Below are 27,864 nucleotides of genomic sequence, written 5' to 3'. Positions count from 1 at the left end.
ATAGGAACTGATCAGTTTACTGTCCATGCTCCTTTCTTCTCGACATTCCTATGTAGAAAAGCTGCTAAGTTTGTCGGGATTAAAGTGGTTATGTAAGAGCTGCATTGCTTAACAGAACTACAAAACACTGCCTAGAGTCTCAGCTGAGTGTCAAAAGATTCCAGAAAGGCAAACGTTCCATGCCCTCAAGCTGATGACTCTCAAGTGAACTGTACAGTAACCGAGAAGCTTGATCCTGGAGTAGAAGAGATGTTATGGAGCCAAAATCAAGCATAGTTTTCCCTGAGTTGAGTGCAGAACCAGCAGAGTATTTGTCAATGTGTCCATTACCACAGGAGGACAGAGTCCCAGAAAAAGTCCCACTTCTAAGCCCTTGAAGGCGGCTTTGAACAACTGCTGTGGTACATACCACATGCTCAACAGTAATACAGGTAGGTGGCACTATTTCTTCTTAGAGCCTCAGAAACTTGCCTCTACTGCTTCTGAAACAGCTTGAAATTATTCTTGGCACATTAAATATAATAGGTTTCGATACTGACATGTGATTATAGGACATTTGGGTAACAGGACAAGAAGTCAGACATGTTCTAGAATGTGTAGAATGCATGTAGCCTTTAGACTTTGGGTCACAAATGAAAAGTACCTGGCTAAGTTAAGGGATTACATAATAGCAACCAAAATGTCTTATATAATGAGAAAAATAATTAAAAGACCTTGGCCTCTAAGCAAAGAACAGATTGCTTCGTTAAAACGTGGTGCTGGCACATGAAAACACAGGCAGACGGAAGGACTAGGTTAGGACCTCTGGAAGTGCATGCCATCAAGGGTCAACCAAAACTAAGTATAGACAAAAAGACATATGGAAACCTGCTACTTTGTAAGCTACTTCAAGATGATTTTTTAATGGAGAGATAAAAGCACTTACAAGTCTACCTTGCACAATTGACAGTGTGTCCACTACAGTAGGACAGCCTGTTTCTTTATGATACCAAATTTCTAAAATTTGTATTTTATAGAGCCAAATAACTGAAAATAGTCAGATTTGTCTCTTCAGTACAGCTTAGGTCCTTACTAGTTAAGAAAGTTAGGATGGGCTTCTTTAGTAGTTGTAAATAAAGCACATTTTCTACTAAAAACCATAATTTGTGTATTTTTAAGTAGGTCAAGGTGGGGCAGCTCGAATGCCCATTATCAACAGCTACTCTCAAGAGCCATGCTTACAAATGAAGAAGGCTGGAACCAGCAGCATTCAAAGAATGTCAACAGCAGACCTCCCTTTGCCAGAAAAGATCACAGTGAGCACAGGGGCCAGATGCTGCTTCCACATACCTTGCCAGACCTCGGAGCAACATGTTGCTCAGGGCCTAAATTTGGCTTCCTATGTGACAGCATGACCAGCCACACCTCAGGGTTGGGCAAGTCCGTGGACACATCCACCAATAATTTCTATATTTATAGAAAGCCAGAACATGTGTAGATAATCACACAATTGGTTATTTATATAGTGCCAGATTTTATGAATACAGGAATTTGTTAATTAGCACAAGGACTAATCATTAAAATTCAAAAATAGATAAATAAACAGGAATGCCATTTATTTGTTAACATTTCAGGGAGAAAGTATGCAGCTGCTTTCCTTTTGATGAATATAGGCTTCTGCAGGGAAAAAACTATGAAGGAAAAGGATCTGCAATTTTTGAAACCCTACTGAGTAAGATCCAGGAAATCATACATAGTCTTTCTATTAAAAATAATCATACTGATTTGCCCTTCAGTTAAAAAAAAATTGAGAAAGTTTAAGCTGGCATGTGCTTAGCATTTGAATCATACTGTTTGGCATTCCACTGTTTGGGTGCTTTTCAAAGAGCCAAAGCTGATTTTCATCGGATAGGAGTTAAAAAGCACACACACGTCACTCAATACCAAATTGTTTTAGCTACAGGGCATGGCAAAGCATGAAATAACTGCTTTAGAGCACTTCCTCATGTGGGTGTGTTAGATAACTGTCTGCTCTAACATTAAAATGAAACACACTATGACCTGACCAGGGCTTCGGGACTTAAACAGGAAGATGAGCCCCCCATAACCAGTAAGACTGGTTAATGAATTTTTCTGGCACTCTATAGCCCTCCTGTGACGCAAGCCTTTCAGCCTTCCAAATCCCTAGGCAGCAGAGGGCACTGGCTTTAAGTTTACTTATGCACATTTTACAGTGTCCTGCAGCATTTAGATTGTGACAGTTCCTCCCAGAAAAGGGCAAGAGTATTTTTCATCCTAAAAATATTTTCGATTTACTGAAGGCCAACCAAGAATTATAATGCAAAAGAAAACACATTCTAAAAATTAAAACCACCACAGAAATGACTAAAATTTTCCTTCCTTTTATCCTTTCTGGGAGGTAAAAAAATTTCCATTCTCTTTTGGAGTTAAGCATTTGGTGTTTACTTATGGTTAATGTAAAAACACAATGTGAAATATTTAAAATTCTATCAGCAATGCATCTATGATTTTTGGATCCATATAAACATGAATTATATACATAAATTCACACTATTTCCACAAAATACATATGCACAAAAGATGATTGATCAAACAGTCTGTGAAAGATTTCTTTTATCTAAAAGAGCATCTTAGATAATTCTTCAAGAGATAATACCAAAAATAACAGGTGTACGACACAGACACACTTCTGACCTATTAGTTCTGAAACAACTTTTTGGATCACAGTCTGAAATGGGAAAAATTCTGTTCACAACACCAACTATGCACAGTGTTAATACACGTTTCCTAAAGCCTCCTTCAAACTTTCCATGGACCTTTGATTAAAAAAAAAAAAAAAAAAAAACAATCTCTGAAAGGGCCTGACTGAATGTACTTCAGGTCTGTATGCTCTTGGTCAGGGCTGGCCTTTCCAGCTGAAAAGACAGTGGAGAAAAAAAAAAAAACTAAATTAAAAGTCTAAGTATATTTTTTTTTTAAAGAAGCGGTAAAGAAGACTTTTAGTAGCAAAAGTTCACCGCCCTCCCCTAATAATGGATTTGAATAAACGCTTTACTAGGCTTGAACCTTGAGAGTGTGTTGTGGAGTCTGCTCTCGAGTCCCAGGTGGGTTAAGAATATTGCTTTCTGGACTTCTTTGTGTTGTCAGAGAGGCCTAATGGAATTAACAGGGGAAAGTCTGCTACTTATAGTAAATAAATAATGTATTACAAAAAGGTGATTGTTATTATCAAACATCTCCTCAGATCTGCATTCATTTCCTATCACTGCTCGTGTATATTCTGAAAACATTTATGTTCCTCTCTGTCTGACTTAATTTTTATCAGATGAATAAAAGTTCTGCTTTTGCACAAACCTAAATAGAAGTCCATCTAAAAGTATACTTCACATCCACCTTATTTAACTACTCCTTGAAATTTTGAAAAAGCACTATTCTAGAAAATTCCTCAACAATGCAAGCTGGTTTCAAGCATAGCTTTTTTCCCACCATGAAAAGAAAAAAGAAATAAAAAAAAACCTCAAATACATATTTGCAATAACAAATACATTATTTATGGACTCAAATATGTTAAGGGAATACTTACAGTTGTTGCACAAAATGGCCTGATACACTCCATAGCTTCCACTTTGTTAAAAAAAAAAAAAATGTAAAAAGGCCAGCCTCCACTCCTCCCTCCCTAAGCATAAACAAGCACTAACATACTAAAAGGAAACTATCCCAGGATAAAAACTTCTTGTTAAGAAAGTTTATACTCTTACTAACCACAGTAATACCCATATAAATGCAACAATCTATCTATAAAATAAAAAGTTAGAAAATAGCCACAATTTCTTTGAAACTATAACCCCCTGATGCACTATTTCTACATGTGTAGTAGCAAAAAAAAATAGTTCCTTGATTCTTGCCCACCCTGAGGGGCTACCCTTCACCTTATGTCCAATGTCATCAAATAAACATGCTAGCATAAAGTATGCAACCTGCTTAAAGGATCTATACTGTAAATATGGACTTTAAACTTCAATGTAAAACAAAGAACAAGAGTCTCATTTTGGTAGTACCCACACTGGCACTGCAGCTAAAACTCACTGGCAAATAACTAACAAAATCCAGTTAGCAATAAATAAGGACAACATGATATATAGACAGACAGATGGAATTGCATAAACAGACGAGAAAAGCAAAGAGACAAACATACGGAGGAGTTTGTTTTAAAAGAGTGAACGATTCTGATTTACTCATTACTTTAGTAAGAAAAATAGGTTTGTTTGTAATTATTTTTAAACTAATAAAACTGAATCACAAGGTCACACCCTTAAATAATTAAGAAAATTAGTACAGGGTAGGCCTCCTATAGATGTTCCAAAATTCAAACTAGCATTAGCTCTGTCAAATTTAGATACAGAAATTAAAATTCAGGAAAGAAAGCCTAAAAGCACTGTGGAGTAAATAAGATGATAAATGCAAGGGGACTGAGGAGGCAGGGTTGTTTTTATGAAAGTTGTCTGCCCCTACCTTCTTCCCCAGCGCTGAGTTTCTCTTCTCATAATCGGTGTCTCCCTGGAAGTACAGTGTGAGTGGTAATGACTGCCTGCCTCCCTAATGAGTCCATTTTCCTGCTCTTGATGTTGTGTATATACACACACTGCAACCTACCTTACAAACCACAGAGACGGGAAGAGAGAGAGAGAGAGCAAGAGAGAGGGAGGGGAAGGGGGGCAGAGAGAGAGAGAGAAAGACAGAGACAGAGCAAGCAAGCCAGTGAGAGAGAAAGAGAAGGAGAGAGAGAAAGAAAAACAGAAAGAGAGAGAGAGAAAGGCACAGACAAAGCCCTCCTACCAGACAGCAGACAGCCCTCCTTCCCCTACCCAGGAAAACGCAACTCGTCTAATGCAGCAACAGGTTCAGCATTGCCAGACTAACAGAGGGAAAAGGTATATTCTCTATAGCATTACTGCTTGCAAAGAAACAGTTTAAGAGCAGCTGGCTCCACCTTCTTTATTTATGCTCCATTATGAGGAATGTATTGTTTCAGCTCTGGCACACAGTACGTGTGTAATTATCATAAATACATTTTTGCATATTAGCAGGAAATAAGGAATTACATAGCTTATTTGTGCAATCTTTCAAATTTATTTTTTGAATGTGAGAAAAATGTCAACAAATCTGCTCTGACAAAAGCTTAGTAATGATTTTAAAGTCAGAGCTGTCTTAAAGGAGACTGTAAGAAACAGACTCCATACAATAGGAAAACTGATCTCAGGCAAAACTGGTAACTGCAAAGAAGAAATCACTGTTCAGTAAATAAACCAAGACCATAAACAAAACTATAAGACAAAAACAGAATTAAGTTTAATTAACTTGCTAATAGGCTAGTACCCTAGAAGAAAGCAGACTGGTTTCTTGTTTGAAGCATCCAGCTACACAATGCAATGCAGTCTGTATTAACAGGTGCAATGCATTTAATACATAGTATACCAGAGAAATAAACCTATTAGGAGTTACCATTCAAGCAAGACAAAGTTCTATACAATATGGATCGGAAACTACAGTAAATAACCTTTCATCTTTTATTAGAAGTAAAAACTAAAACTGGTGCTTTTAAATAAACCTTCCTTGAAAGAAAAAAATGAAACTCTTTATACTATACCTTTAACCAAATTTTCACATGCACTAGCTCCAGGAAAATAGTGCTGGTTATATTACTGGTCCCACCACATGCTCCTCATAGCCTTTGCTAACTCCCAGGTGCCTTTTCTAAAGTGGTGATATATTTTCAGCTTTGGGATGATGAACATCAGAAAATAGAACTGGTTGGAAGTCTCTTTTTTTTTTCAAAACAACTCCTGATAAACCAAACTAACTAACTATCTATCTATCTATTTATCTATATATCTGAGTATTGTATCTGTGTAGATGCCCATCTTCCTTAATGTTGTTTATACAGTTTGACTATATAAATTGTATACATTTAAAAATTTTTAAAGAGTAGATTTTTCCAAAGGAATTCACACACATAAAATGAAAGGTAAGAGGGTGCACTTGACTTATTCTAATGCTATATTTTGATACCAATGACCTTAAATATATTATCTGCAAAACTATCCTTTTATATGGCTTAACTTACTACAAAATTCAAAATGTATTCCTTTACATAACCAAAATAATTTTACCATGCTGGGTGGAGGAATATATAGATCAGTTGGCAGAGTGCTTGCCTAGCATGCACGAAGGCCTGGATTCAGTCCCCAGCGTTTCCTAAAACTGGACACAGGGTGTTAGCCTTAAAATCCCGTGTTTAGAGGAAATGGAAGCAGATGGAGCAGAAGTTATGGTTATCCTTAGCAACATACTAAGTTTGAGGTCAGCCTACAGCATACATCTTCTTGCCCCTGGCTGCTCTGATAATTCCATGTTTATCATAAAGCTATAATATAATCAACACAGTGTGGATCTAGAAAAAGTAAATAAAAAAATAAAATATCAATGGTGTAAAAGAGTAGAGAAGCTGGAAACAGATCCACATAAACCTAGTCAACTAATCGCTAACAAACTAAGACGGCAACACAATGGAACAACCCAAAATGCTGGGAATTATGGGTAAAAGTACCTATATAATGCAACACTCTAGGACTCCAAAACTTCAGGAATAAATCCTTAAGGAAAACACTAACAATGTGATCCAAGAAAGAACAAATTCATAGACTGAACATTAAAATCACCATTTTTTTCTTTGTATGTGAAAAATACTGAAAAAAATAATGGTAAGACAAGCCATAGAAAACTAGGAAATATTTACAGCAGACAGATCTAATAATATATACTTATATAAGATATAAAATTATATCTTCAACTCAAACAAGCAACAGAATTTAAAAGGTGGGCAAAGAGCTTAACAGTCACCTCATTGAAAAGGAAAACCAAAAGCAAATAAGCAAATAGAAACATGCATGTCATATGTCTTCAAGCAGTGCAAAGCAAAACAATAAGATATCACTTCATACTCATTAGAGCAGCCAAAACCCAAGACACTGACAATACCAAATGCTTGCTAGTGGGAATGTTGAGCAACCTGAATGCTCCTTCACTGATGGCAACAATAGAAAACAATACAACTACCTGACAGTTTCTTGCAAATCTATTTTTTAAAACATCCTCAACAGAACGTTCTACAGGAGCTATAGTCGTAACTCCCCAAACTTTAAGTTAATCAAAAGGTTCTTTATTAGATAAATGGACAGTATGTGGTATATCAAGACAACAGAATGTTTTCCAGTACTAAAAATAAAGAAGCCATGAAAAGCTATGGAGGAAATTGTTACATGATTCCACTATATGACATCCTAGAAAACACGATTGCAAACGAGAGTCCGGGGTCATGGTAACAATGAGATGAATAAATGAAGAACAGAGGATGATTCAGGGCTTAAAATTACCCTCAGTTGCAGGGTGTGGTGGTGCACGCCTTTAATCCCAGCACTCGGGAGGCAGAGGCAGGCAGATTTCTGAGTTCGAGGCCAGCCTGGTCTACACAGTGAGCTCCAGGACAGCCAGAGCTATACAGAGAAACCCTGTCTCGAAAAACCAAAATAAATAAATAAATAAATAAATAAATAAATAAAATTTAAAAATAAATAAAATAAAATAAAAAAATTCCGCTCAGTGTGAACTGAACAGTACCAGATAGATGTGATAGTACTTTTGTTCAAACCCATAGACTTTATTAGACAGGGTAAATCAATGAGTACATTAGTGACACGGTAAGGGAGGGTACAAAAGAAGGCATGAGGGTAAAGGGCACATATAAAATCTGATAGCTTCTTTTCAATACTCTACAAGCCTAGAAGTCCTTTAAAAAAAGAAGAAAAACTATTAGGGCTAGGGAGATGGCTCAGCAGTTAAGAATGTGTCCTGCTCTTGCCGGGAACCAGAGTTCTGTCCTCTGCACCCAGCACCCGTATCAGATAGCTCACAACTGCTTGTTAACTCCAGCTCTAGAGAGATCCTGTGCCTCCGACCTTCCCACAGCCACCACTGCTCACATGCACATTCCCTACACATACATACGCACAATTAGAAATAAACACAAAGACTATCACTAATCAAATGTAAAACGCATGGCTTCTGGAGCAGGCACAATGATTCAGTGCACAAAGGCACTTACAAGTGCCAACTGAAATCTGAATTCAATTATTAGAACCCATAGTAAGAGACAATCAATTCCCAAAGGATGCCCTTTGATTTCCAAACTTGCACCACCATAACACAATAACAACATACACAGTCATACATATACACACACACATGCAATAATAACAACTAAAATAAAAATATTGTTTTCTGTACCCAGAATGGCTGCTAATTTTTGCATATCCTGAAAAGTCATGTAACTATCCACAGTTTAGGTTTCTTTCATATAATAAAAATTAAATTTAAAGAAAATAATTGGATTTGAACTAACAATTATTGTGACAGCCAGTGCTTAATTGTTCACTATGTATAAGAACTATTCTAAGTCATTTTCATTTATTAACTCATTAAATCTTAATAATGACCCTATGAGGTAAGAACTGTTTTTAGGCTATATTTTTCAAGATAAAGAACAAGATTAAGTAATTGACTGAGATCACATAATTTAGCAGTAATGGGATTTAAATCTAACCTGTCTGGTTTAGATCTCATGGTTTAATTCTTATACTTCAATGCTTCCAAATATCTTATGATTGCTAAAACCTCACCCAGACATAATATTCTGTGCTTGTAGGTTAAATTCAATATATCATGCCTTGCATATTAATACAGCACCATCAAAATTCCAACATCCAGACTTCTCAGTACATGTGGTTTATGGGTATAGCAAGTCTAAAATACCTTCTGTCAGGTATTCTTGAATATTGTGTAATGACGGATCCATGGTAAAGTACTTGCAGACATGTGAGAACCTGAACTCAGATCCTCAGAGCTCAAGGCGATTTTGTAATCCCTGTGTTCTAAGGTGAGATGTAGGGATAGGAGAATCCCTAGAAGCTCACAGGCCAGCTAGGCTCCTATACACAGCAACACACATTGAGACATTGCCTCAGAAAGATGAAAGACTGGAAGATGAAGTCCAAGACCCAAGATTATCCTCTGGGTGGCATACAAATCATATGTGTGTGTGTGTGTGTGTGTGTGTGTGTGTGTGTGTGTGTACATATCATACACAAAGAAAGATTTTTTTAAATTGTATAGTAGTTTAAATATCATACACTTACAATAATAATACAACCAAGTATTTAAAGAATTAAATAAATATGTAAAATACAATAGAGCATCTCCAACTTTCTGTAGTGTGAGAGGGGAATAGAAATGCAAGAGTCAATTGTAAGAATTGTAAGAACAATAAATAGATAAATGTATGTAGTTTTTTTTAAAAAATCTGTTTCAACTGTGAATTATTTGGATATATTCAAAATCTTCATAGTTTTGACTTACTCTTAAATAAAGGATTTATCCTTGCACTGATCATTATGCATTAACTAAGCAAGGTGTCTCTTTATCATGCACTGGAGATGAAACAATTTTAAAACATGATACACAGTTCCTGCCCTTGAAGACTTCACAGAACAGAAGGGGATGGGCAGGCAAACAGTCCAGTGAATAAAATCAAATAACACTAGCTAAACTGGTATTTTATAATAGTCCCTTGAGCCCCTCAATAAGCTAAACACAAGTCTATAAATGTCTAAATGTAAAATATGAAAGTATGTGTGCATACACTGCAGGGAAGGGCTAGGTTCTGAGATTAGAATTCGAGTTTGTTTTCATACAATGACCTCTATACTACACTGCATATAGCTTATTTCCCAAAATAGCTAATGAATTCTTTAAGTATGTAATACACATACATAAATGAGTGTGAAAGTTAGTGGTAAATATTGTCCTATTGTATTAAATTCCATTTTTTCAATTACATGCATCTTGGTCAGTGTTATCTTCATAATTACTTCAAAGACTGTGCAGATTTTTTAACTCTTTAAAAGCAAAGAAAGCTTAATTTCAAAGGCATTCACCAATATCCCAACTCATACTCTTCCTGAGCTCGGGCATCATTAATGTTTTAAGACTATTCCCAAGATTCCCAAAGAAACCTCTATTGTGAAGAGGAGGAGAAAATTAGAGCCATGTTGCAGCCACGGAAAGTTTCCGAAGCCTGAGGAAATGGTAGAAAAGCCATGTTTAGGATCAATAAGACAAAATGGTTAATTGCTACACTAAATAGAAGACTTTGTCATTGAAGCCGCCATCATCAAGTTAATTCTATGTCTCTTAATTAGATAATAATTCTTAATTTTGGTCATCTGACAAAAATTGTATCCCATTACTCCCAAGAAAAAATGAAAAGAGATTGTAGATAAATCAGAGTTTTCTAATCCTGCCAAACAGTACAGTCCTTATATGGAAAAGGAAATATTGAATTTCAATTATAATCAACAAATATTTAAGTCTAAAACTAACGGCACCGAGCATTATGTGTGTAACTGGGACTGCCTCTGTTATGGCCAGTTGGAGCACTGAAGAGGGTTTACGCCCCTCTCCTCCATTAGACTGAGACCTGACACAACAGGTCATTCCTTCACTTCTCTGGCCTGGCAGCTGGAGTTCAGCTAAGATTCTGCTGAAAGAATACTCAGTTTTCTTGAATGAGAACGTGTGTACATGAAGGCTTAAACAAAACAATGGCACACAGGAGTCACAAACAGTAGTTAAAACGTGACCAAATCTCAGTTCTAAGGATGATGTAAACAACCTGTAAGTAACAGTTTAAAATTTACTAATTCACACATAGTTTATTCTTATTTTAAGATCTTTTAGACAGACAATAAAATGCTGAATAAAAAAGATATTCTCCTCTAATAGATTTTAAACATTTGCTGACAATTGTGTGTGTGTGGGGGGGGGGGTCTGTCACACACACACATGCCTCAGTATGTTCATGGGAAGGTCAAAGGACAACTTGAGTGAGTAGGTTCTCTTCCACCATGAGCACTCAGTTACTGAACACAGTTTGTCATTGGAAGCAAAGGCCCTAACCTACACACCCATCTCACGGACCCCTGGAAGACTGAAAACACATCCTGAGTAAGACTCAGCCCGCATTCACATTTGCTTTAGCTATTATTACTTGTCTTTATATATGGAAACGTCCAAGTAAAATCTGAAGTTGTTTTTATATAGGAATGAAACTATCTTACCTGAGGAAAACACCTTGAAAGCTAGAAGGTTGGGGTACTTCATGTATAACCTTCTTGTGGGATTAAACTGTACTAAGTAAGAAAGAAGCAACAACCTGAAGGTAGGAAACATGAAGAGGAGAAGGAAGAGTGGAGAAAGCAATGAGACATTCCCACTTTAAAGGTGAATTTTTCTGTCTCAAGTGAAGCCTAATCTAGAATTCTAAGAGTATTTTTGCAATGCACATGTCTTTCTTCTCTGCAAACTTCTGGCAAAGTCTGGATGGTGTCTACAATCTTACATAGTTGTATAATGAAATCCAAAAGAATCAACAGAGAAGTCAATTCCCACACTCACACACATACTAAATGCTTTGCAGGCTGGATGCTCCCCCTCAAGACATCCAGGAGTAACTAGTGCAGTGAACAATGGCTAGGAAATAGTAAATCTTGAGTAAAAGAAATCAAAAGTACCTTTAGTGTAGAATGACTCATGTATGGAAATGAGTCAATCTCCCTTTTGCAACGCAAGACAAAGCAGACCATGGAGGACAATAACTACAGAGATCAATGCTAAACTACAGCATTATAAGTTTACTTTAAATGATATGACTATAATCATAAAATGAAGGGAATAAAGTATTTCCATTACAAAAAACAATGGAAATGCTGGCCTAATGTAATGAAAAAAAAAAACATACTAAGTTCATTTGCAATAATATCTACCTGAGTCTAGAAAATTCTTTTAGATATACGAACTGAATGAATTCTTCTTGCCTCCTGCTCAGTCTACCCTACATAACAATCTAGAACAAAGCCAGCAGCTAGCCAATCTTTAAAGTTTTAACACATATATAATTGATTCATACATACAGCATATATTAAATATACCAGAAAAGTACAGCAGTACACTTACTAGGGAAAATGAAACCCACATAAAGACGTGAAAGGCATCTTAACTCAAGAGTTTCTGATATACATTTCTAGAATAAATGTTATCACTGCTATATGCTTTAGACCTATAATTAGTGTTATATGCACTACCTCATTTAGTCTCTCCAAGAGCAAAAGTCATATCAGTCCCCATCTTATAGGCAAGAAAATGAAGTTTCAAATGAAGAAAAAGAAGAGAGGGAGGAGGGAGGATGAATCTGTATAAAAAGTCTTGAAAATCATTCCAAAATTTTTCTCATACAGCAACTACAAAGATTACGCAGACATTGTTAGAAAAGGAATAGTCACAGTAGGGAAAGGACTTGAAAGTACACATGTTCCCGGGATGGCTTCAATGCTTGTCTTATATGTGCGGGAGGAGGAGCTTTACTACATTTCTCAAAGTGAAATGTACAGAAAGCATATGATGAAAGGTCATATATTTACAGTAACTTCCAAGGGCTGGAGAGACAGCTCAGTGGTCAAGAGCACTGCATATTCTTCCAGAAGGCCCAGCAAGGTCTAACCCTAGCACCCACGTCTATCATCTGAAACTCTGATTCCAGGCTGATGCCCTTTTCTGGTCTACAAGAGCACCAGGCACACATGTGGTTTGCAGACAAGTAGAAGCAAAACACCCCACACATAAAATAAGAAACTCTTAAAAATAAATACATAAACTTCCAAAGACTGAGAGTATAGCTTAGTGGTACAAGGACAGAGAGAGGTGGATGGGAAGAAGACAGAAAGACAAACACTTTCAAAGCAAACACCAGGCTGGGCAGTGGTGGCATGCACCTTTAATCCCAGCACTTAGGAGGCAGAGGCAGGTGGATTTCTGACTTCGAGGCCAGCATGGTCTACAGAGTGAGTTCCAGGACGGCCAGGGGTACACAGAGAAACCCTGTCTCAAAAAACCAAAACAAACAAACAAACAAATACCATGGTGCCAGTTTTCAGAATTGGAAACACAGTAAAAACCTGATTAGAAATTATGAAGCCAGTTATTAATAGAGTCAGCATGATAATAACCTGCTAAGTCCTCTGAAGCAACAGGCCATTGTCATGATCCAAATGAGTAAAATAGTATTTATTGTTGTTGATGATGATGTTTGTATGAAATTACACTAAGTTAAAATTTAATTATGATGGGTATCCCAAAAATCATCATTTTCTTAGTTTTATATACCTTGTCAATTAATCTCTCAGGTAAGAGTATTCTGTACAAAACAAATTCTGTGCCTTACTAAATATCCATAAATTTGGACTTATCATTAATTTAAATAAGAAGGAAGATTTTATTTTGAACTAATGACATTTTATCATTAGTTGGATTTTCCACATTGTAAAGAGTACCCCCACCTCTTAAACTTGAGCCAATAACACTAAGCAAGTGTCTAGGCACTGTGACAGCAGTGTTAGCAGCCAATAATAAAGGAAAAGAACATTGCTGGGGATGAAATCTGAAATCATTATGACATCATGAAAGAGAGGAAGGAGATCATTCTGAAGTTAATTTATAAGCTGGATGATCTGGGACTCTAGAATATGCCTCTTACAATGTCATATGTAAAGGTATAAACAGTGATAAGCAGTTAACCCGGTTCCCATCTAAAAGAGACTCACATGACTTTTGCCTAACACACTCAAAATTCCCATTCAAGTATCCCACCACCAATAAATGCCATTACCTCAGTATTTCACTCAACAACTGATTTGTGCGGTGGCAGTTTTAGCAGGTGCTTACAATAAGATAGTAGTCATTATAAAACATCTGACATTATATAACCATTACCTAATTAAGTCTGTTTTTTCCATTTGCTGTATTTTAGCTATTGCTACTATTACCTTTTAAAATGTATCGTTTGTGTGTGTACATGCATGCACATGCATGCTCACAGACCATGGAATACATGTAGAAATAAAAAGACAACTTGTGAGAATCAATTTTCTTTCCACCATATTGGCCAGAGAATGAACTCAGATGGTCAGACTCAGCAGCAAGCAATTTACCTACTAAGTAATCCTGCCAATTTTAAAGTTATCGGAATAAATATATCAAAATAATTTATCAATTTTCAGCAGTTTGAGGGACAGTCAAAATGTTTATAGCCGATAAGTCATGAGCAATATGTACAGCTGAGTCAACCCTGTAAGAAATGTTACTGTGGCTAAGACCAATGAAACTGTTGCTGGCTGTAAGTAAATAAGGGATGTAATACCATTATGTAGTTCTTGATCAACTCTAGCTTTCAGTAACAAACCAAAATCCATTTTTAAAACCAAAGTGACAAAAACTGAATCACCATGGAATTTCAGCAGTGAGTTACTCTCCTATACTCTAGAGCAATCAATTCTCCAATTTTAAAAACCTATCTGTAAAATTACTTCTAAACTTTCAGTTAAAATCTACAGTTAGATTCTTTCATACTTTGTTAAATATTTTCTACTAGTTTTAAAGGTAAGTTTTAGCTCCATGATGTCTTAGACAGAACAGTGTGAATGCTATTGACTTAAATTTATTAGCTAAAACGATTTGCTTACTAATGGATGGGTCTGGTTTCCCTTTATGACCTTGAAAACTACATTTCCCAAAGTGCTTTGCAAGAATGAGCCCTGCTGGCATACTATTAAAGAGAAATTATTTTTTCTTATTTGCTTTTTTTTTGGCACTGGCAGTCTCAACAATGGTACTTGTTCTGCCTCTACAACACGGAACTCTTAGGAGGTAGCTTTCGGGGCTGCTAGTGATGGCAATGGGAGTAGCACTGTAGAGCAGCAACACCCACACATGACTGCAAAGTCCAGCCCACTTGGCACATAACAGAACTCTAGGTTTCTAGCTCCTCAGACTCATTAGGGGTACAGTTGCTGCTCAAAAGCAGAACTGGTAAACTCTGGGTGGTTACATCCTTGTCTTGTTTTAGCTGAAGACATTCTTGCTAAGTAAAATCACCACCTTTTTGGTGAATTTCCTTGATTTTGTTGTTTGTTTGTTTGTTTGCTTGCTTGTTTATTTTTCTGTTGAACCTAAAGCTCACTGACTCTGTCTGGCTTGCTGTCCTCAAGGTTGACAGATCCACCTGTCTGCTCCCCAGCGGTCCTGCTCAGCTTTTGGACATGAGCGCTGAAGATCCAAACTCAGGTCAGCAGCCCTACAGCACTAGCAACTGAACTCAATACTCTGCAGTTCCTCCATCCTGAATGATTTAAACTGGTCTAGTGCCATTGCTTAATAGAAGCCCACACCCCAGCATATTCAGTTAATGATACATTTTACAAGCATATACTACTATATTCTATACATTATAACCTACCAGTAGGTAGTACTAAGCTTTTAAATGAAAAGAAATGAATAACACTTCAGATTTTTAAATTTATCAATTACAATATTGAAAACATTTTCCTTCACTAAAACCAGTAAAAGCAGAAATTAAAAGATTAAATACATGGGGTCACGCGTTGCATGTTGGCTTAGTTCTACATATTGTGAAATAGTAATTAGAAAGGATGGTGTCATATGAAATTAACTGTAATCATTAGCATGGGAGAGGTTGCAGAGAAGGCCTCACAAAGCAGCAGACCAAATGGAGGAAGAGTGGCTTCAGCTGTGCTTACTGATTCACACAGCTCAGTTACCAAGCACAGCCACCAAGTAGATGAAAGACCTTGTTGAAATCACCTGGTAAAGTTCTATCCTTCTTGATGTCATACTGTGGCACGTACTTCACACTGTGAGACATAGTTCAGAAAGATTTTAAATAAAAATTTAAAATGTATTGAAGACTACATTTAGAAGACAATAAAGCGAGTTATAAATTTATGTCCCAAATTTACAAAACTATGCGGATGCATTTTGTACAGGTTTTTAAAAGCGCAGAAACTAGTTTTACAAGCATGGTAGTTTTGTCAACAAAATCTCATCATAATAAAAGTAATTATTATCATTTAATATGAAATCAATCTCTATACCATGGCTCTTTCAAATATCAATTACTTTCTTGCTCATCACTAGTGCTAATTCTTTTAAAAATAGATCAAGTATATGTCTTCCTAAAATGGATGACAGAAAGGTCAGTCCAGACATTACAAACAGTACAGTCATCACAAAACGTGGGTCATACTGTGAAAGAAAAATGCACGATAGTCAAAACTTTAATAGTTTCTCCATTTTTTGCCACTGGATAACTGGTGCATCTGAAACTAGGCAAATGAAACTCATGAGCAGTCTCCATCTTCCTGCACGATTTCATAGTGGCTCTACTAAAGTATTACTTTATTTCCACTGTTCTTGATGTATTTTCTTCTATATGTAAAGCTTTAATTACAAGAACAAATTAACTATATTAATGTCATCCTATAACACTTAAACTTTTAACTACAGTATCTTTGAAAAAAATAGCTTGTTTACAAATAAATGAATTCGGATGTCATGCTGAAACCTAACCCCAAAACACTTCTTATACTCATCAAACAAACCTCTCTATTAATTATATGAATATACTCATGAATTTTCAATAATGCATTGTTTTACTGAGAATACTTTTAGGCTTAGCAGTTACCTACAGCACTTAGCACTGGAGTCACTCATAAAATGCAGTTCTTATTCTTACTAAGACTTAGCCTAGCAAATACCATCAGCTCAAGTGTTACAAACACTAGTGCTTTCATTTAACTCTATAGTAAGCCTTCCACACCATATAATTTGTATAAATTCCTCAATATGTTAAGAAACATTTTCTATGCATCTTCTAACAGCATCTGCTGACAAAATGTGATGCAACTTGCCATGCTGATTTCTACGTATAATTTCAGTCACAGTTGCTCTTAAACACAATAGTTCAAAAGTTTCACTATTAAATTTTAAAGGCCTGATGCACACACAAGTTGAACAGCTGTGGTGGCCTGCAATACACCTGCACAAGATCAAGACAGTTAAAGTTTCAACAAAGATTGGGGAGGGACTCCTCAGACCTCACCCCACCTGAAAAGTTATTAGCAGTTGGCACCTCCCAAGGAAGAGTTAAACAAGTTTTTTGTAGGTGTGCCTACTAGTAGGTTAACCTTGGCACAGTGGACTATCCTACATTCATATACATATGTCAGTGTTAATGGGACTGAGACAGCTACTAATAACCTGACCAATAAAATAGAAACATAAGGGAGGTAGAGGCAGGTGGATTTCTGAATTCGAGGCCAGCCTGGTCTACAGAGTGAGTTCCAGGACAGCCAGGGATACACAGAAAAACCCTGTCTCGAAAAACCAAAAAAAAAAAAAAAAAAACAAAACAAAACAAACAAACAAACAAAAACAAAATAGAAACATGAACTTGGGAGGGAGGTGGGTTGGTGATTTTGAAAGGAAGTGGAGGTTGGTATCTGGGGTGAGAAAAATCAAATAAAACCTACATCCTTGTGAAATGTCCAACAACTAAATAAGAACTATTACCTTAAATGGCCCAGTATCACCTTTGTGATTTGGATACTTGTATTATTTATATATGTGTGTGAACACACATGTACATGTATGCATGCATGTGTGTCATGCAGTGTGTAGCTGGTCAAAGCAACTTTCAGGAGTCATGGTTCTTCCCATTCAGATGGTTCTGGGGTTCAAATTCAGCTCATCAGGCTGTCATGGCAAGTGCTTTTGCCCACTGAGCCATCCAGTCTGCTTTGCACACTTGAATATTAATGCCTTACCAATGAGATGGTATTCTATCATCAGTAAAGAATATCTCAAGGTAAACTATATATCTGTAGTGAAGTTCCAATTCTTCAATAAAATAAATTCCCATGCCCCAATCAGGAGAATTTGTATAATTTACCATACATGTAACAGATATTGATCTATACATGATGATAAGAATGGCTCTATTACACAGATGTGCTGAAGACTACATCCAATTTATCAAGGGTAAACATTTGTTATAAATACATAAAGTGCAAGACACTTTAAAAAACAGAGTTTACTAATTTCTGAGGATAGTGTTGAGAAATAAAGCAGTTGTTGAGAATTATAAGGAAATAGAGATTGAAACTGATACATAAAGAGCACTTGAGGAATATTACAAGGAAATGAGAGACTAACTGTATAACCTTTAAAAATGTATTAGCCCAAATGGAGCTGTTGATTCCATGACTATCTCATTCACAAAACTTCATGTGACCAGCATGGCTTAAACAAAGTACAATGTTTTATAAGCACTGTGTTCTCAATACTTGTTAGTGTTAGGTGCAGCTATATGGGTGCTACTATAACTTGTCAATCTACAAAAATTACAGGAACTAGATTATTGACAGGAGTCAGCAATTAACTACACACACATCACAAAACATAGCACTGTTTTTCTCTGCACTCTATTATATCTCTGCAGGAAGAATTAACACTCTCCAGACCTTTGCAAAATGCAGCATCTCATGGTGATTTATAAGACATGTGGTGTGTCTTTACTCGGACCTCAGATTGATCTAAACATATCTTAAATGTTTCCATAGTGGCTTTTTCTGAGATATTTTCTGTATAAAGCAGGAAATTCATCAACTGACCTGAAATCAATTGCCTATTCTAAAAAATTAAATGAAACATGCTATGAAGACTACCATCTGTTTCATTAAAATTAAGAATTTTAATTTTATGAAGAATTATTTCACTTTTGAAATGCATGATAAGCCAGTAATATTCTTCATAGCACTTTCTCCCAGATAAGAAACCTGAGGTGGGGGAAAGCTAGCTTGTGGTATGTAATATTTAGTTATGTGATCATATCTGTTCGTTCATGTTTTCCATCTGACTCATAGCATTTTCATAAGGAAAAGGTAGGCAGATCAACATGAAATGTTTAGAAAGAAAAGGGGAAGAATAATAAGTGTACTGTGCGTCGTGATGGTATCTGGCTGAGGACCTGAAAGATTAGCTTTCATCATTGCCATGATTATTCAGGCACACACACTCCATCAGCAGATACAAGGGAAGCAGAGTAAAGCTGGAAAAACAAAATGGACATTAAAGTCAAGCAGCCTGGATCTGCCTCAAGTAGCCACACTTGCTAGTTGTGAATAAAACGAGTCACCATTTTCTTTGAATTTTAGTTTCTTCATAACACTAAATGAGAATATACGGTGTTTAATCCATGAAAAAAGTCATTAAATAGAAATCCTTTTTCTTCCTGATGCAGACATTCCCACATTTTATTATATTATGGACTTTTTCTAACTAGTAATGACTCATAGCAATACTTTATAATTGTCTCAAACGTTAACAGCTTTGAAAGTTCTTCACAAAACTATTCCAGTTATATGTGACATGGGCATGGGGCCACAGACTTGTTATCCCAGCATTTGGGAGGTGGAGACAAAAGAGCTCAGGACTAGTCTGAGCTACATCCGATCTCAAGATCAAAACTAAACTAAACCAAAAATTTTAAAACAACCTTTGAACTTTGAATTCTTATTAATAATTGAGATGCTATTTAACACTATTTAATTTTATTTTTATTATATTTTATGGGTGTGGTTACTTGTTCATACAAGACTACGTGCCACTTGCCTGGTGACTACGGAGGTCTCAAAAGGGCATCAGGGCTTCCTGGAAACAGAGTTATAAATGGCTGCAAGCTGCATGTGGGTGCTGGGAATCTAACCTGGGTCGTCTGGAAGTGCTGCCATAAATCTTAACCACTGAGCCACCTCTCTAATCTGCCAATTTTTTTAATGAAAAAAATTAACGTAAGAGAAAACAATTTAGCTGGGCAGTGGTGGTGCACGCCTTTAATCCCAGCACTTGAGAGGCAGAAACAGGCGGATTTCTTGAGTTCGAGGCCAGCCTGGTCTACAGAGTGAGTTCCAGGACAGACAGGGCTACACAGAGAAACCCTGTCTCAAAAAAAAAAAAAAAAAAGGGACAGACAGACAGACAGACAGAGGAGAGAACAATTTATATAACATAAGATCTTCCAAATAAAAAGTTATAAATCCAAAAGTTGTTAAGTCATCTAGAACACTCATCATTCCATCAAACATGCTTCCTAACTATAAAATTTCTTTAAAAGTCCTATGTGCTCAGTGGGTAAAGGTGCTGTCTACCATAACTGTCCACTAGTAGTGCACTTCTACACATGGACTGCAGCACACACAGAGACCACTACCATACAGACACACACGCACACACACACACACACACACACATAATAAAAAGTTAAATCCTAGCCAGAACAAAGAACTATATCTGAATACAACAAATATGACTAAAGTATTTGTGTAGTGTCCAAGTTTGCTTTCTGTTGCTGTGACTGGAGAGAAGAGGTTACAGTCTAACACTGAAGAGAGCCAAGGGAGGAACTCAAGGGAGGTCAGAGTTGAATCAGAAACCATGAAAGATGCTGCTTACTGAACTGCTTCCAATGGCTTGCTCAGCCTGCTTTCTTATTCAACCCAGGACCACTCACTCACACATCGGTCTCACCACCCACAATGGGCTTCATCCCGACCCTTCAATCATGAATCTCAAGAAAATGCTCCATAGACATGCCCACAGGTCGATCTGATGAAGGCAATTCCACAATAGAGGTTTCTCTTTCCAGGTATGTCTAGATTGTGTCAAGTTGACAAAAACTAACCAATGCATCTAGGCTTAAAATAACATAAGAAAAAATTTGTAACAAGTGGTTCCAGGTTCTAAGACTTTACTTGGTGCAAAATAGTATAATTGTCTCCAAAACAAGCAAAAATGGACTTCCTTTAAGATTTTAAAGATTCATTTCATTTCATCAAATTTAAAAAGAAATCACTAGTCTGCCAAATTTTAATAAGTACCTTTATGAAGAACAATTTATACTACGTATTTTAAACATCAGTATAACCAAATCTAAGTTTATTTTTATGGCCCATGTAGTCCATCTTTTATGTCCTTAAGAAAGCTTTCCCCTTTTTAGGTACTGGAATTTTAAATTAGAATATAAAGTAAATAATATCAAATTCTTTTTAAAAATATTTATAAAGCTACATTTTTCCAGACCTCGGAGAATTCCTCTAAGCTTTTAGAATTTCATTTCGGTTTCTAGTCTAAATGGTGAAGACAGAGACTATTGCAATTGGTTACATAGCAAATCTGAGTTAAAAATCTGGATTGAAAGAAAATGTAAAAACAAACTACTGTCAACAATCTCAGTTTTCATGATGAAAGGAAAGGTTAAAAACTGGCAGGTAGAGATAAGAGAGACAAATTTAGAAGAGGGCAGAGGACTTAAATGTGAGATAACTAATGAAGCCCAACTGAACTTTAAAGCATGAAATTTAATATGAAAACATACTTCTCAGATTTGGGCCCTTAGTAGAAAGTTCTGCTTCCAAATACGATAGATGCACATTACATAGCTTCTCTGTTTTTCCTAGAAAATGCTCGCAAGCCTCTTTGCTCAAAAGCCTCTTGTTTTATAAAGATTTAATTATTTATGTGGATGTGTGTGTGCATGAGTATATGGATGTGCCAAAAACGAGTGTCAGTCTGCCTGTACCTGTAGTTACAGGCCACTGTGAACTGCTCCTTGGGGGTGCAGGGAACAAGCACTGGTTCTCTGGGAGAGCAAGTGCTCTTAGCAACCGAGTCATCACTCCAACCTTCACAATTCTCTTTTAAATGAAAAAAAAAATCATCAATCAAAATTATTCCTTCTCACATTTCGTGTAAATCAAGTCATATTATTATTCTACATAGTCCTGTATCTATGATCTCCTTAGTTCTCCGTGAATTTTAATTCCATCAAAAGGCATCACGGCCCTTCCATTTCTTTAGCTTTTCTGATTCTCCATAAAATCCACGCTCCTGTTATCTAATGAGTACTATCCATTAACATTTCCTCTGTGTCCATCTTATCTATGCTTCTGACCACATTCCTAAATAGCTACACCCTGGTTAATATATGCCTATATATGTCACTTCACTTGTATTAAATGTACCTCTAATACAATATTTTATTAAGTACCTGAGTGTCCACTGATCCCCAACCCCTCCTCTTCCTAACCTTACCACAGGCCTGTGTTTACAAAGCTAGATCACTCACAAAACACTGCTCACCCTCCAGGTTCTGCCTCCTCTGATTTCCAATTGTAAACACCTGCCTACTTTTGAATTAATCAAAGGGTCAAAACGTAGTATCTTTACACTCAATCACTGAAAGCAGGCATGACTCCCCTAGGTCTGGTCACTGTTCCATTCCGAATGGCCTGCATTATGTGGTAGTTCTGTGCTTCACAGCATCATACCCCTCTCTCTGTGGCATCTGGTCCAGGTTAATGGAGGCTTTCCCTCTACTTCCTCACATTTCCATCCCTAAGACTCCTAACAAGCAAAAAGGAGACATCCTTAAACGCTTATTATAGATCAACAACACAACAGTGTCTACCTATCTGGACATACAATTTATTTTAAAATCAAAATAGACACACAGAATAGAAAACAAAAGAGGTAAGCATTCTAGGAACACAAAAGAATTAAGAACAGAGGCAGATTAAATTGTCAGAGACTGTTTCATTATAAGAAACAGTAAATGGAATACTTGTCAATTCTCTACCAAACATACTGTTAAACAAGCTCTGGACACCTGAAAAGAAAAAGGGCCAAGTGAGTAAGAGAAGTTCCACTAGCTAAAGCAATATAGCAACTAAGATCTGATGCATGAAACATATACATTCCACCCAGGAACAATCAATCAAACCACAATATCCAAGGCAATTTCCAGATTTTTTTCAGTTATTATTTTTTTCTTTTTCTACTCTTTTTCAAAATTGACTTGGATATTAATGGTCATTTTGATTCCCTAGAATATATTTGGTACTGAGACTAGATGGAGGAAAAGCTGAAGTCAACAGGCTTAGTTTTATTAAAGAATGACTGAAGTACTCATAAGCCATCACTATATACATATGTGCCGTCCGACCTCCTCTTCCACAAGGAGCCACGCTACTCAACTACTCTTGGCCTTCCTCATCTTTAAATAGTTACAACATTAACTCAGAGCCCTATAAAACAAATGACCCTAGGTATGTCAACCATGTAAACACCGTTCAGCACAAAATTTATAATACTGATGAAATTTATAATAATTATCCAAAATGGATATAATTCTCTAGCTTGCATTTACAGTAATAACTGCTAAATTAACATATACCTATAGTACATAAGAAAGTATGGTACAAACTTGAAATCAGGATAAAGATTGAATTTGGTTTTCCAGGTTAATTTGAGTATTATAAAATTTATACATTTGTTATTACTTTTAGCTTTTAATTCTAACAAACTGTCATCATCAACGCCTAAGTCAAAATAAGCAGTTGCTTTGAACAAAGTTTCAGATATTAAAATAAATGCATTAACAACTAAGTTTTGTGTATGTGTGTGTGTGTATATATATATATATATATGTATATATGTTTTAAAAATCCATAGTTTATCTAACATGATGGAGAAAACACTGACATTCAAGGAAAAGAAAGTTTAAAACATAAACTGGGCCATTTGCCCTTAAATTCATAAGTACAAATGTTTACTTACTTAGGAAAATATCTTGCTTGTACAAGAATAGTCAAATCAACCAAGAACACAGACAAAACAGAAACTCATTATACAAATGGCAATAAGGCAAATCACTGAAGAAAGACAAGAGAATACAACAAATAGAGCTAGAAATGTATATCCCTTAAGAAAACTTTTAATTCAGCTGGGCATGGTGGTGCATGCATTTGATACCAGCACTCGGGAGGCAGAGGTAGGCAGATTTCTGAGTTCGAGGTCAGCCTGGTCTGCAAAGTGAGTTCCAGGATAGCCAGGGCTATCTCGAAAAAACAAAAACAAACAAGAAAATTTTTAATTTTATTTCTATATATTGTAAAAAAAAATCTACTTCAGAGAATAATGTATTAAAAGGCAGAAAGAAATTAAATATGTGACATATTTCTACTAATTATCATATGCTAAAGGACATAAAAATCAAGATAAAAGGGGTAACTGGAATATATAAACAACTCACACAAATCAACAGGCAAGAGCCATACAAGAAAAACAGTTGAAAGTATGAACAATCATTTCTTGAGGGATAGGGGAGAGCAAAAACAAAAATCAAAAATGGTTTCACAACCAAATTGGTAAGTACAAAAACTCAAGTGAAGACCCAAATGGGATGTGTTTAGTCAAATTTAAAACTCTGAAAGTACCATAAGATAAAAAGAACGGAGATGAACAACAATGTTATGTGTACCACTAGTGCAGGACAAACGAGTGACAAGACCTCAGCCAAGCAATGTGACAACTACTATAAATACGGAACACTGACACACGTAGGAAAACAGCAAAATAGGCTGAGTGCATAACGAAAACCTTTCTTGAAAATGTCAGTTAAGGGCAGCTCAAAAACTCACCAGCAAGACAGGTGATAAATACACTGGGATCCAGTCACCCATGGAATGTACAAGTGAATGTGAACTCTGAGTTACAATTGTGCACGATGTAGATGAATCTTAATAACTAAATGCTGACCATGATAATAGTGACAAATGCAGAATAATATTAAGGTCTTATCTAGTCACACATCTGTAAGTGCTAAGTACAAATGTTCACTTTTTAAAGTCTACAGATAAACAAAGACAAATGTTAGGATGTTGGTCATTAAGCCAAGTTTGGTGTTGCACTTAGGGGCTTGGGTAGAATGACTGTCATGAGTTCAAGACCAGGCATAGTTCTACAGCAGCTTGGGCTACAGAGTAAGAACATAACCCCACCAAAAATAAATAAAAGAAAAAACATTAAAAATATTTTCTATATCCATATACTTTCCTATTCATATCAATATGTCCAATAAGAAATTAGTAATATCCTAATATTTGTGCTTATTTTAGAAAATATATTATTTCCTGAAAACAGAATATCCTAATTAGAATTTTTTAGCTTCAAAACAGCTAAAAACTGAGCTATGTATTTTAAAAATACCCAATCAAGGAAGTAGAAAAATTATTTAAAACCTTCTACGATATAGCTAAAGTGACTATCAGAGGACAACTAATAGCTCCAAAGACCACTGTCATAGAAAGATGAAAAAATAAGTGATAATGTTGTCTTAAAATATTACACTTGTCAGTTAATCAATTAGCATCATATATTTCCCTTTATTTGGTCATATTTTCATTTCTACCCAAGTAAATCTTCTAAGACCTATTCTAATACTGTTTTGATCTGATGCTGGTACTATTTGTTACTTAGATTTTTTTGTATCAATTTCTGTAAGAAAATCGAACTATAATTCAGCTAATAATTTTTGTACATTCTTTATCAAAATGGTGTATTCCATGAAATTAAAAGACTCCAATATTTTTCACAGCCTCAAATAATTTAAATAAAAATTACCCATTTCCTATTATTCAACTTAGCATGTTTCTTTCTCATTTTCTATGTCAACTGGTATCTGTATCACTGATATCTTGCCGTAATGTTCATAGTTGACAGTGAACTAAAGCAGCAAGAGTGTAGAAATAATGCTGATCCTTCCAAACTGTCAGCTTTGGAATTTGGTTTTTACTGTTTTCTTTGCTGGTTTCTTGTTTAAATAATGGTTTCTTACTATGACCTGCATCATGCTTATTTTAGCTAACACATTTTCTGTTTTATCACTTCCTAGATGCATATAAACTTAGGTGTTCTCTGACTTTGCAGTCTGGAAACCCCATTGCAGCACCTCCTGATTCCTGCACAGGTGAAGCAGCACTGGCCAGCGTCTTAGGAGACTCCACACACAGCGTCTCCCCTCTGCGGAAATGTGCCCTTTCTCTTTAGACGCTCATCTCATGCATTTTAGAATGGAAAACTGTTCTCATACTGTCTGTAAAGGTGTGGTCCTTCTTTCAGTCAAGAGCACAAATCAGTAAACCCTTTCAAGTCACACACTGATTCTTACAGTTCTCAGAGCTGAGTATTTTAGTACTTTAGTATTTAACTACACACATCTGCTCTAATTCTTCCCTTTGTAATTCTCGGCACTCACAAGTTGGATTTCAATAGCCTCCAAATTCGACCATCTTTATTCAACATTTTCATGTTTTATCTTTGTTCTCTAAGAGCTTTGATGTATTTCTCGGCCTTCTAGTTCATTGATTCATATTTCAACAAGGACAGTGTTCTTTGACTCATCCGTTGATTTATTCATCTGAGATGTTTCTTAATACCTAAAACTCATTATTTGACTTTCTTTTTGGTGATCCCCCCACTTTTTTTTCCCAAACCTGAGTTTCATTTACTTTTGCCAACAGTAAGCAGTAACTTGAGCAGTGTAGTCTGACTTTCCCACGTGACCTCCCTCTTGCCCTTGTTACCATGCCCTGCAATCTGATAGTTTCTGTTGCTATGTCACTGGCTCTTAGCACTGGTTGCTGGAGTACCCTAAAGGGCAGAAATACTGCAAGGGTGAAAAGCAGATGTTCTGTCAATTCCCTGCCAAGATACATAGAGAACAATGTCTGCCCTCTATCTCTGCTTGCTCAGCCCTGGAGACAGAAAAGATGCTGTTAAGCTACTCTAGTGTGGGAGTTTTGAAGACATAACATGAATAAAAACTGACCACAGGGGTCCAGAGACTTCTGGAGCCCAAATTTTCCTTACAACATCTGCTGCATTTTTGATACGTATCCTGAGCACTTTTCTCTTAATTGCGTGCTCAACTAAAGGAGGAAATTTTTCAGAATAATGTTACCTGCCCAAGGTGCCATGTCTACTGTTCTCATATCTCAACAGTCATTTCATTCACAAAGAGAAGCATCTCATAATTAAAAATAAAAAGGAAAAAAACCTCATACGGGTCAGCTTGATTTTAAAATTCTCAAATGAACAGAAGCCTGGGAGCGGGTTGAGGGACTATAGATCTGAAGTGGGTTTGAATATTGTAAGCATTCCCTCAAATCAGCAGCTTGCCCAGTAAGCTGAACACAGTATAGAAAAACAATGATGTGTTTTACATATGTCCTCAAAAACACATCTTAAACTACGCTGCAGCTACCCGTCATCCTAGGCAAGCATTAGTGGAATATCACTCCTAGCTATTCCAGGACACAATTATCTTTTGTTTTAACACAACTTCAAACCAATTTTCTGTGATTTCAGTTAGAAGAAAAACAAATTGTAACTTTGGGCAATCAGATACATTTCTCAAATATACTAGCAAGCCATGCATATGTTAAAAGCATGCCAGCTACTATACAGAAGTTCAAACGAATATTCCCCCACATGGTTTACACAGCCTAGACACCAATCAATATTGGTTTTGATTAACTGTGTTTTTGCTCTCTGAATATCACAAATGGTAAGGTGTTTAATTGGGGACAGTTTCTAAATAACTCAGACTATAAAGTGAAATTAGTGAAAAACTTTTTTAATTATATAGAAGTTTGTGACCATTCCTCATTCAAGAATTTATAAGTCCATATAAAATGTCCAAAAATCTCAATTGCAATCTCGAAAGTGCACAAAGTACTGTAGTTTATTGTCCTACTATCTAGATAGGAATCATGTAGGATATGAAATTTGGGTTTCATCCTTGAATCGGCAGGTAATGTAATTCTGTGTACTCTATTCCACACAATATCCTGAATTGATCGAAGTAGATTTGCTTTACCATTGATAGTGGTATCTGATATAGCTGATATATTTCTTTTCTGAATCACAGTAAATAAAATTTTTATT

General features: G+C 36.1%; 1 protein-coding gene and 1 long non-coding RNA gene across 41 annotated transcripts in view; one reads left to right on the top strand and one right to left on the bottom strand.

The window, feature by feature from the left end:
- Positions 1–27,864, bottom strand: part of Zbtb20 (zinc finger and BTB domain containing 20) — a 758,704-nt gene that overhangs the window by 722,159 nt on the left and 8,681 nt on the right. For 12 of the 40 annotated variants that reach the window (XM_030249205.1, XM_011245989.3, XM_011245978.3 and 9 more), the window contains exon 1: positions 4,513–4,837. The exons of 15 other annotated variants lie outside the window; for them this stretch is intronic. The gene's annotated coding sequence lies outside the window, so the exon portion shown is untranslated. Of the gene's footprint in view, positions 1–3,583; positions 3,625–4,512; positions 4,838–27,864 lie in introns of those variants that run through there. 13 more of the 40 variants (XM_030249198.1, XM_030249200.1, XM_011245984.3 and 10 more) reach the window with 7 other exon arrangements.
- On the top strand, positions 164–27,864 carry Gm19522 (predicted gene, 19522). Its single transcript, NR_040402.1, has 4 exons — positions 164–431; positions 15,213–15,288; positions 20,559–20,725; positions 25,846–27,864. It is a non-coding gene; the product is annotated as a predicted gene, 19522 (long non-coding RNA).

This window comes from Mus musculus, chromosome 16, assembly GCF_000001635.26.
Source record: "Mus musculus strain C57BL/6J chromosome 16, GRCm38.p6 C57BL/6J".
Classification (NCBI taxonomy): Eukaryota; Metazoa; Chordata; class Mammalia; order Rodentia; family Muridae; genus Mus; species Mus musculus.
The sequence above is the reverse complement of the archived record's forward strand: the minus strand, read 5'-3'. Positions and strand labels throughout refer to the sequence as shown.